Source organism: Pinus tabuliformis, chromosome 8 (assembly GCF_031772625.1).
Source record: "Pinus tabuliformis cultivar Carrire ecotype Pingquan chromosome 8, CPIR1, whole genome shotgun sequence".
Classification (NCBI taxonomy): Eukaryota; Viridiplantae; Streptophyta; class Pinopsida; order Pinales; family Pinaceae; genus Pinus; species Pinus tabuliformis.
Window position 1 is genome coordinate 845,902,413 of NC_142294.1, and position 12,587 is coordinate 845,914,999.

Genomic DNA, 12,587 nt, shown 5'->3' on the forward strand with positions numbered 1-12,587 from the left:
AATCCACTATCCCTTTTGTATGTGCTTCATCAGCAAGTGAAACAGTGAGATGTCAAAATATGGATGGTTGCAAGTTGGAATTTTTTCCACTACTTTGTTGTGAATAAGCGAAAGTATATACCAATCAAAAACATCTTCTATTGTGTCAAACGTTGACATGAAATGATATAGGATTTGTTGATCTAACCTTGCGTTGGGCTATGTTAATCGAACTGCAAAATATTTCCCTTATTTGCTTCCAACTCTGTCTTGAGGACTAATCTAGTATACTAATAATTTATCCCAAGTAGATATGCAACTATGTTGTGATATAAGTATACATAATGTTGTGCCAAACTCATAAAAAAAGTGTGTTGAAGACTAAAATTGAAACCAATGATATACCATAGTGCCTTAGGTATCCTCAATTTTTTTCACAGGTTTCCACAGAGATATGGAAAAGAGGATACAATTTATTATCTCAAAATTCTTGCTCGAATTTATATGAACTATATTCCATATAAACCTTTCTTCACATATTTGAAGGTCTATAGAAACAATGTCATCAATTATAGGTTTGAATGAGTGTTTATGTCCAATATCTAAATTGTCAACATTATTTTGGGCTTGGTGTATAAAGCCTCTTGTATTTGATTTAGATATAACTAACACCTCATTTTCACCTATACGTGACTAATCATAAACATGAGGGCCACCATAATGGGTGGTTCTATTTACCTCCACAACATTTTCCATTAGATTCTTATGCCACCATCCAGTCAATGTTGCTTTATTAATGTGATACTACATGATGACCTAATCAAATATATGCACCTAGGTGAAAATACAAGAGCAAGCCCTTTCTCTCATCATTTTTTTTCTACATCTAGGCACATGTGGTCACAGAAACTAAAGTAGACATCATCCCCTTTGATTTCTCTAAAGGTAGGGACCATTGGTTTCTTAGGGCAGTGATTCATCATGGAATTAGATTATTTTATATGTATCAAATTAGTCATAATGTTATCACCTTGATCGTAGAGATTAGAAGTCACAGATCAATGGCATGGATTTTCTAGGTTTGAAAGATGGAAAGTGTCATTGGTGAAACAAGAGGAGACCTTTGTTTCAATATGCCTATTGATTGAGGTTGTTAATTGATCGATCTCTCCATCTTTTATATCCTGGAGATATCTGTCAATAATGTTCCTCCACAACATTTTCCATTGTATGTTTATGCCAAAAACCGATTGATGTTTCTTTATTAATGTGATAATACATGATAAATTGATCGAATATCTGAACCTCAGTGAAAATACAAGAGCAAGCCCTTTCTCTCATAATTGTTTTTTCTACATCCAGGCATATGTGGTGAGGACAACTAATGCAAACATCATCGCTTCTAATTGCTATAAAAACAGGGGCCATTCGTCTCTCAGGGTAGTGATTCATCATGGGATTAGATCCTTTCATATGCATCAAATTAGTCATAATGTTATCACCCAGAACACACAGATTAGAATCCATGGATCAAGGGCATGGATATTTTAAGTATTAAAACTATAAAGTGTCATTGGTGAAACAATAGGACACCTCTATTTCAATATGCCTATTGATTGAGGTTGTTACCTGATTGATCTCTCCATATTCCATATCCCAAAGATCTTATTCAATTGTCACCAAGTGAAGGAGTACGATCGTTGGGTTGGCTTGTGGGTCCATCTACATTTTATTTATATGCCCTTCTAGATCCTATTTTGACACCATCGTCTTGATTAATATCTTCTTGTGGGCCTTCACACTAGATGCCCTCATCTTGGCTAGAGGTCATCCTCTCTCTATTACCATTTTATTTCTCACATAGACTTACAGACCACTTATTGATGTAAATTTCATTTTTCGCAGCCATCCATTACACTCCTTTTAATAGTTAAAGCTTCTTGTATTGATATCCTTAAATATTTTTAGGGAGGAATTTACTAGCAGCAACATTTTTGTCATTTTTCTATTTCTTATGTACTATTTAATTCCTTTCAATAGTTTTAGTTTATGCTGCTTGCCTTGCTGAATACTTTGACTTGAAGGTGGTGAAGAACAATTGAAAACTTCTCTTTTTTAGAATATTTGTCCTTCTAAAGGACAAACAAAAGAAAGAATTGAAGGATAAATTGATTTGAACAAAAGAAGGGATGACTCACAAATTGTCTCATCTTTTGGAGATTTCTGGCGAGATCCTTGTCTGGAATTTGTTGTCAAAACTTTGACAGGAGAAATTCTTGTTGTAGATGATGATTTGGTCCTTCAAGATGTCCTTCAGAATTATTTTTTACCTCAAGTGAAGCCAAACGAAAATATATGTAGTAATTCAAATCTCTCTGATCCATTAGGTTTTGTCGCTCTTGCAGATGGCTCTGGCGGAAATAAGCATGTTGAGCATCCTAATTCAACTAAATAAAAAGCCTCATCATCCATGGTGGATTTTAATAGAAGTAATGTGAATCAACACACTTTATTTATTTCAGATGGTTTACCTGGTACTGGAACTCTCAATAGAAATGGATATATGAGGAAAGTGAAGAAGTTTATGAGGAAAGATGCTAAAGACTTGCTTGAACCACTTGGGAGAAAACTTTGTAAGTAGGCCTTGGCTTTTGTGAAGGAAAGTAGGCATTCCAGTATGTTTTTTGAGAAACAAGAAAAGGCCATGCCTATGTCGTGTTACTTGTCCCAAAATTTTTGAATTGACTATTGAGATCTTAAACAGGGTAGGTATTATTGACCATATGCTGGTTGTGCTTATTATATGGTATTGATAGAATTTACTACTCTAGTGGAAAATGATTACCATGTCCATTCCAATTTTGTGTGATATGTGGCCCAAATAAATGAGAAATGGCATTGTCTGTGTACAATTGTTGCATTGGTGTCTAACCATTAATGATGTGCTTCTTTAGATATCAATGGCCTACAGAGAGACAGATTTAATATGACCTAGGGAGTTCAATGAATTGTAGGCACATATTTTTTATTTGAAAACAAGATTATATGAAAATGTGTCTATGACTACACACCATTCATGTCATATATTTCTTCTTTGGTTATAGATGCTAGTAATTCATGCCGTTGTCATTAGTTGTCTTTTTTCTATATTTTGATGTTCATATCTCGTCCTTAGGTTATTCTCTTTCTCCTTTGATTCACCAACATACATGAATTACGTGTTAGCATAAGTACTCAATGTCAAGTTACTACCAAGTTTTATATAAAATTAGGAGATGTTTCTTCCATCACTAGTTGGATGTATGATAGCTAAGTAGTCTTTTGGTCTGAATATATGATGGAGACTCAACACTGATTGTCTACATGGTTGGATAGGAAATGGTTTAACCATGTACTAATTTTTGGACATGCTTGTTCCTGCATCATACTTTTCTTCCTACATTAAAAAACTTCTTCAGATTACTGAAATTTGATTTAGCTGAGGTCAACTTGTTAATTTTTTCTGCACCATGAACATTTTGTGGAGAAATTTACTATAGCTATATCTAAATATTCGATTGGAACCCTTCAATTTTTACCTCCCTTGGCATTCCTACACCATAGAAAGTATATCTCGCAAGCTATTGGAATGATGACAAAACTAATGATAATGGGTATTTTGTTGAAGACCCCAGTTGATGACCCTAGATTGGTCATTTGGTTAAGAATCCATATCCATATGTAAGATGTTGAAGAACCCATATTTGTCTATATATTTTGTTAAAGGTTCATATTATCATGTAAAAGGTTTATCCTCTTGGATATATGTGGAAACCCATCTAATTCCTATTTTTTTCTACCAAACTAGTAAGAGAGCACCAATAGATTGAGAAAACCACTATTGGTGCTCTATTAAGATGCTACGTGAAGTCAGTTAGCCATTTCAACCACTTCAATACTTCATCAATCCACTATCTCTTTTGTATGAGCTTCATCAACAAGTGAAATAGTGAGATGCCAAAATATGGATGGTTGCAAGTTGGAATTTTTATCACTACTTTGTTGTGAATAAGCCTGGGTATCCACCAATCAAAAACATCTTCTATTATGTCAAGTTTTGACATGAAATGATACAGAATTTTTTGATCCACCCTTGCATTGGGCTATGTTAATCAAACCACAAAATATTTCCCTTCTTTTCTTCCAACTCTATCTTGAGGATTGATCTAGTATACTAATAATTTATCCCAAGTAGATATGCAACTATGTTGTCATATAAGTATATATATTATTGTGCCAAACTCAGAAAAGAAGTGTGTTGAAGACTAAAATTGAAACTAAGGATATACCATAGTGCCCTAAGTATCCTCAAACTTTTTCATAGCTTTCCACTCATATTTGGAAAAGAAGAAAGCATTTATTATCTTAACATTCTTGCTCGAATTTATATGAACTATATTCCATATAAACCTTTCTTCACATATTTGAACTATTTCCCTAGGGAAAGATTGGTTTGTAGAAACAATGTCATCAATTAGAGGTTTGAATGAGTGTTTTTGTCCAATATCTAAATTTTCAACATCATTTTTGGCTCTATGTATAAAGCCACTTGTATTTGATTTAGATATAGATAAAACCTCATTTTCACCTCTACGTGACTAATCATAACATGAGAGCCACCAGAATGGGTGGTTGTGTTTACCTCCACAACGTTTTCCATTAGATGCTTATGCCGCTAGCCAATCAATGTTGACTTTATTGATGTGATACTACATGATGACCTAATCAAATATATGCACCTAGGTGAAAATACAAGAGAAACCATTTTCTCTCATCACTATTTTCTGCATCTAGGCACATGTGGTTAGGAAAATTAAAGCAAACATCATCCCCTCTGATTTCTCTAAAAATAGGGGTCATTGGTTTGTTAGGGCTGTGATTCATCATGGAATTAGATTCTTTCTTATACATCAAATTAGTCATAATGTTATCACCTTGATTGCATATATTAGAAGTCACAAATCAATGGCATGGATTTTCTAGGCTTGAAAGCTGGAAAGTGTCATTGGTGAAACAAGAGGAGACTTTTGTTTCAATATGCCTACTGATTGAGGTTGTTACCTAATCGATCTCTCCAAATTTTATATCCCATAGATCTCTGTCAACAAAATTCCTTGACAATATTTTCCATTGGATGCTTATGCCACCAATAGATCGATGTTTCTTTATTAATGTGATAATACATGATGAAATGATCGAATATATGCAACTCGATTTAAGTACAAAAGAAATCCATTTCTCTCATCATTTTTTCTACATCCCAGCACACGTGGTTAGGAAACTTAATGCAACATCATCCCTTTTGATTGCTCTAAAACCAGGGGCCATTTGTTTCTCAAGGTAGTTATTCATCATGGGATTAGATCCTTTCATATGCATCAAATTAGTGATAATGTTATCACCCAGATTGCACATATTAGAAGTCACAAATCAAGGGCATGTATTTTTTAGGTTTGAAAGTTATAAATTTTCGTTGGTGAAACAAGAGGAGACCTATGTTTCAATATGCCTATTGATTGAGGTTGTTACTTGATCAATCTCTCCATCTTCCATATCCCATAGATCTCATTCAATTGTCACCAAGTGAAGGAGTATGGTCGTTGGGTTGGCTTTTGGTTCCATCTGCATTTGATTTATATGCCCTTTCAAATCCAATTTTAACACTATCATCCTGATTAATATCTTCTCGAGGGCCTTCACACTAGATGCCCTCATCTTTGTTAGAGGTCATCTTCTCTCTCTTATGTGGACTAAGTGTAGGGACACATAAGGTAGATCATGTCCTCAAAATGTATGCCATCAGGGAAGCATTCTTTTGATTGTTCCTTGGCAATAAATGTCATCAAACAGAATTTTTATTTATCACCATTCTCTTCTTCATTCACCAAGCCAACATATTCATCGATTGCCTCAAAGAGACCCATTTTGTTCTCAAGGTGAATATCTACCACAAATTTTTTTGTCTATATTTCACTAGTACCCTGGAACATGACTGTAATGAAATTAATGTTTTTTTCACTATCACACTTAGTTTCAAATACCGACATATCATCAAAGCAGAAGGCATAGGATAATGCATGTGTGAGAAATTGTTGATTTCATGATTTGAAAAATTTGGGCAATAAGAAAAAGTTTTTTCCACCTTATGGCATGCGTAAGCTTTTACCCCCACTTAAAAAATATTAAAATAATTAGTATGTTTTCATATCCATGACTAGGGATGACTTGTTTGTTGTGTTAATGTATAATGCATCTTGAATAGGCTCAATTCTACTCATAGAGGTTTCACCTTGTATTCTTTACAATTTCTGGACCAAAACTGATTTTCACGGGGGACAAAACCATCATGTGACAAATTCTTATCGGAAATTCCCAAACCTGTACCAAAAACATCACGTGACAAAATGTTATCATAAATTCTTGAATCTGTTCCAAAATTAGTTAATTCCTTTATGAAAATTGAAGCTTGGGTCTACTCCTCGAACAAAAGAGGGCTTGTATTGGGGTTGGACATGGACATAGGTTGTGCAACATCTACCTTTCATGAGAATATTTCAAGATCTATGCCTAGAACCAGAATTTGACCTTGCATTGAATTTGGAAATTTTTCTTCAATTGCTTCTTCATCACTTTCAAATGGAGGACCAAAAATGCTTTCTTCTTGACCTTCCATTGAACTTGGAAATTTTTCTTCAATTTCTTCTTCATCACTTTCAAATGGAGGACCAAAAATGCTTTCTTCTTGACTTGTTTTATCAACTTTAAGGTCCAAGGTCTTCTTCAACATGGTGAAAATTTTATTTTTTTCAACATGGGGAGACATCACTTCCTTCACAACCTTCCCTTGCCAAGGTTCTCAAGCTAGCCCTTTGTAATTCCATTTAGACTTGAAGAAAAAATTCTCATCATGGTATCCTCATAAGAGAGGCCAAGTACCAATGATGCCAAGTATACTCTGGGTGGACAATAAGAGTCCCAACATATTTATAATGCAAACCATTCAAGTGCAGATCTACAGTTAGTCATAAGAAAGGAGAATAATTTTAGAGGCAAGAAATATGGTACTTACAACTGGGCATATTTGTCAGTGCTTTTTCTTCAAATTTTATTTCTAACTAGTAACTGTATATTTTAGTAGGCCAAAATGTTTCAACCATCTGCTAATAGTAGGTTGCTCATTAGAGAAGCTCTGTATCGTTTTTAAGAGGGGGTTTAATTCATAGGGACACAATAACACTTTTGGAGGGTAAATTTTTTAACTTTGATGGAAATAACTAAGCCACTTCACTAGAGCCATTTTGGTCTTCTATCTGCTAAGTATTGGCCTTGTCAGTACAATATAGTGGAAAAGTGAAAAAGATGCAATTTAATCCAGAAATGGAATCTCAATGGCTCTTTGATAGCTTATGTTGGTTGTCCAAGTTGTCAATGGCTTATTCATAGCCTATTTTCTAATTTTTATTTTTAAAATATGCACTATTTTGAGGATTCCCCATTTGATGTCAAACATTCTTTCACATTTTCCACCTATATAGGTAGTTTGAGTCTGATCTAACTCGATTATCCTTACTCTTGCTTGGCCTATAGTTGAATCCCATGGTTTAAGTTCTCCACGACTGTGTTGTTATTATTATCTTTAAATTTTTTATTTTTCTTTTTGATTTTCTCTTTGGGATGAAAAGTGCTTCCCTTGGATGGTCTAACAGACTTTGTAGGATGGTTAGCATTCATAACATTGTCGCTTCGGGGTTTTATTTTTCTCATTTCAGAGGAATATAAATGATAAAATTTTAATAGAATTGTTATGTCAGACTTAAAATTGTTGTTTCAAGGTTGTGTGGATTGCATGAACCAAATATGGTAAATTTCATATTCAATCCCTAGATTTTATATTTGCTTCATAAAGTTTAGCATTGACTCCAAGGCCAGAATAAGACACTGTCAATTAGGGATGTGATTTCTAGTTGTTTAGACCAAACTAACCTCTTTTGTGAAGGGTTCTTCACCAAATTTAGAGTGGATGGAGAGCCTCTGGGAGTGTTGTTTGATATATTCTTGAGGCTTGTAATGGAGTTATGTTTTATGGCTAGTAAGGAAGATAAGGTAGTCTGTTTTAAAGACCCCGCAAGTTACATATGTTGTGAAATTAGTGATGTTGAAAGAATTAAAAAATAAAGACTCTCTTTGGGGGATTGCAATGAACTGTGAAATTAGGGTAGCATTGCCACTAATTATATACTCCCAATTCGTGGTCTAATAGTAACTGTCCTTTACTCCCTTTTTACTTGCTTTTAATTCATTCGTGTGAGGATTCATTTCACTTTTGAAAACTAGTTGATGAACTCAGTGCATGTGGTGCAAAGCACACGATTGATACTGTAAACATAAATTTGAGAGCAAGAGTATATACTCCACACATGCTGACCAACTGTTTAACGAGGTCGATCCTTGGCTGACAATCACCTCCACTATGTTGGCAAACAGTTTGACATACACATTGAAGTTCCCACCTTATGAGGATTTCTCCTCAATTATTTTTAACCAAGTTACCTTCATCATGTGCAACGTTCATTTTTAGTTTTGTTGGTTGCTTGACCAAATATAAATGCATGTATTTTCATTAAAAAAATCTTTTTTTGTATTTTCTATATTCATAAAAATTGAATGCTCAGTTTGTAAATACAAAATTTTTAATAATTGAAATTTAATTTTTTTGAAAATTAAGTTAAGTAGTAGTTTTTAAATGTTAAGTTTACATCTACATATATATTTGTATTTAGGGAAATAGGCAATTAAGTTGGGTTGGTACTTTTCAACTGAAATTTCCTTCCACTATCCCACTCCTAGCACTAAATTCCCTTATGTATATCCATAGTATACTCATTATCATATTTAGACTATTTATAATAGGAATAATACAATTTTTTTCAAATCTTGTGAAATATATAAGTATATAGCTTTTGTGAAAAATCCTAGATTGAAAAAAGTGGAAAGCCAATCAAAATAAATTTCAAATATTGTATCACTAAGTCAACTACAAAACACTCCACAAGTTCTTCACAAGTTATCTATAATTTGAGCTTTTTAGCATGTAACTTAGTTGGTATGATTGTGCCTAAGCTTTTCCCGAAGGTTGAATACTATGTTTTTAATGTATTCTTTTCTATGTCAAGATTTTATTTTATTTGTTTATACAAGTCATCTAGCCACATAGTGGTCATTATCGCCTAGCTGAAGAAAATTTGTTTGAGTTTCTTGCTTTTTTGGGGAAAATGACATTGACATTGTTGATGTTGAGGTATATGTCATATAAATCTTTTATAGCCTAATTTAGTTTATATTCCAGTGTTCATCATCTTTCATGTCTTATAATTTACATTGTATATTCTTTTATTTTTAGAAGAGAAACTCGGTATTGATGGTAAGAAGCAGGAATTGAAGAAAGAGGAGAACAATAACACTAGAGCGACAAATGCAGAAAGAGAGAGAAGAGAATTGGTCTAGTGATGCCTTTAAAGCTGATATCGTGCATACTGATAGTGAAGTCTTTAGAGTTGGTGACTTCACATGCAATGCCTTGACAACACAATGATAATGGTTTGAAGTGATAAAACAATATTTCATGTGTAAATTGTAGCCCAACCAATATTAAGTTGGAAACTCATATTGTAATACTTGTTATTTCATATAATATAATTTATGTGGTTGAAGTTATTTATAGTTGTACTTGATATTATTTAGTATTGTAATTAACATATGTAACTTTGCGTTTTCATATTAGGTGAAAATGCACATTTTATGACATTTTTTTTATTTAGTCACAAAATCATACTAATTAATTTATGTTCATTAATAATGAACACATAAAATCAATCTAAAACTAAAACTATTAAATTAGTAGTTTATATTGATTAATGATGAATGCAAATAAAATGAGTATACAACAACTAAATTAGTCGTTTATAATGACTATTAATGAAAGTAAATGAAATTAAAACACCATTACATTGTTTTTTTTTTTATGTTGCTGAGTCGCGTGTGCCCCTGCCCTGGTGAGCTCGAGGTTCTCAGACGCCCTCTACTGCGGATTCCTACTGCGCCAATGGATTTTTTAGATCCTCTAGAGGATGGAGATCCACATTCAGGTGTTCAGATTAAGTAAGAAGAAACTACAAATGCCTTTGCATCATTAATATCATCCATTGATCCTCCTAAAACCAGGTCGTCAATATCTAAGTTTGTGAAGAAACTTGATGATATTCCAGATATAACACTCCCTCCGTCTCTCCCCCATCGAGCAGCTCTGTCTCTGGCAGAAAGGGGATTGGTTGGCTAGTTTATAGGACTACAACCATCTTATTGTTCGATTTAGAAATAGGTCGAAAGAAACTAGACATCTTCAATAAATGGAAAAATATCTATAAGATTATGTGGAAGGGGGTATTGCACTTTTCATTTTGAAACCAAAGAAGACTGAGATTTAATATTTAGAAACGGCCCATACTTCATGGACATCCGAGGGTTATACTTAAACAGATGGACACCATATTTTCATCCTGAAATGGATGTACCCAGTGCAGTGCTGGTATGGGTAAGACTACCCCATCCCCCTCTTCATTGCTGGGGATATGAATCGGTTAAATCTATCGGGAATGCTGTGGAGAAGTATATTGATAGATGCGAACCAAAAGAGAACATGCATGCTTGTACAAGGATCTGTGTCAAAGTGGATCTAGGGAAAGGTCTTCTAGAGGCAGTAAAGATCAAAGTCAATCAACGGACGCACATACAACAACTGGACTATGAATAGATACCATTCAAATGCAAGGCATGTCATGAATACAGTCTTTTTGCAAATATATATCCAAAAAAAAAAAAAAGTGAAAATCTAGAAGAACCTGAAGCTAAATGGAACAAGTCAAAAAGAAAAAATCGTCAAATAAACAGCTCATCTCCTCATCAATCCAACCACAGGCTCCCCCTAATACTTCCCCATCCTTTCAAATCTCAAATAACCCCACCCTATTTCCTACATCTCTCTCTCGCCAATCCCAATCCTTTTGGACCCCTTGAAGAACCCTCAGCCCTTCCCTCCTCCCCCTCCTCCCTCCCTCATCCTTCCCCTTCCCATATACTCACAACTTCAATCCCTATAATATAACACAGTCCCCCTCCTCCCTCTGTGGACAGAATACTGACAAGAAACCAATCAAATAAATCTCTCCAAAATCTTGAACACCAAAAGAAAGCAAGAAGAAAAATCTAACAAAGAGCTTAGAGATGAAGCAAAAGCAAAAGAGATGGCTTTAGAAATGCAACAGCCTATGGATTCCTTCTTTGGGAAAAGTTCCAGGAACAATGAGAAAAATCAAAATCAACAAAGAGGGAAAGGTCCCTCATCCCACCAAACAAACAAGGAATTATTGTGATCTCCTGGAATTGTTGTGGTCTGGGAACACCCTTTAAAGTAAATGCAGCAAGATATATTCTAGTAAAGGAAAACCCAAATATCATTATGCTTCAGGAGACCAAAACAAGTTTCTAGGAAACAGAAAAAAATGATTAAAAAACTTAAAAAATTATGAAGGAATAGCTCAACAAGCCATAGGGGCCTCAGGGGGAATCTACACACTATGGAGGAAAGGAAAATTTGAAATGTTGCAGCAAAAAAAATAACAATATTGGATCTGAACAAATCTAAATGAGACAACTACCAATGAGAAATTTTGTATCATCAACATATATGCCCCTAATCACTGCAAGGAAAAAAAGCAATGTTGGAACACGGTTCAAGAAACCTTAAATGAAACTCACAAAAAAAAAAAAAAATGGGAGGGGACCTCAACCTTGTCCTAAATATAGAGGAGAAATTTGGAGGGACCTACCATGCAGACCCATCTAGGGATGCCATTGAGACCATTATGGAAAAAAAAATTCAATAGACATACCTCCAAATAATGGTAAGTACACATGGAATAACAAAAGGGTAGGAAAAAGCAATATAAAAGAAAGATTAGATCGAATCTTAGTTTAGGATAGCATCATCTCCAATTATAATTCAGCAAGATCAAAAATCATTCATACTAAGACATCTAACCACAAGCTTGCTGTAATCACTTTGGGGTTGATGGACAACCAAGGACCATTACCATTCAAATACTGCCCAATATGGAACAACAACGAAGATTTCAGAAAATTAATTTCGGAAGTATGGGCTCAGAAGGTCACGAGATCACCCTACTTTGTGTGGGAAACCAAGCTTAAAAATTTGAGAAAGGAATTGAAAATATGGGCTAAAGAAAATGAAAAACAAAATAAAAAAAGAAAGAAAGATCTATTAAAAAACATGGAGAAATTACAAGAGGCAAAAGAAAACAAGGAGGAGGACAAAGATGATCATCTTCAAGAAAATGAGCTTTTTTGGGAAATATATAGAGAAAACTGGAAAGAAGAAGAAGAGGCAAGATTAAAGTCAAGAAGCCTATGGTTAAAAGCAAGGGATAAAAACACATTTTTTTTCATAACTCTATGAAAATTAGAAGAGCTAGAGATCAGATTGATAAAATTCA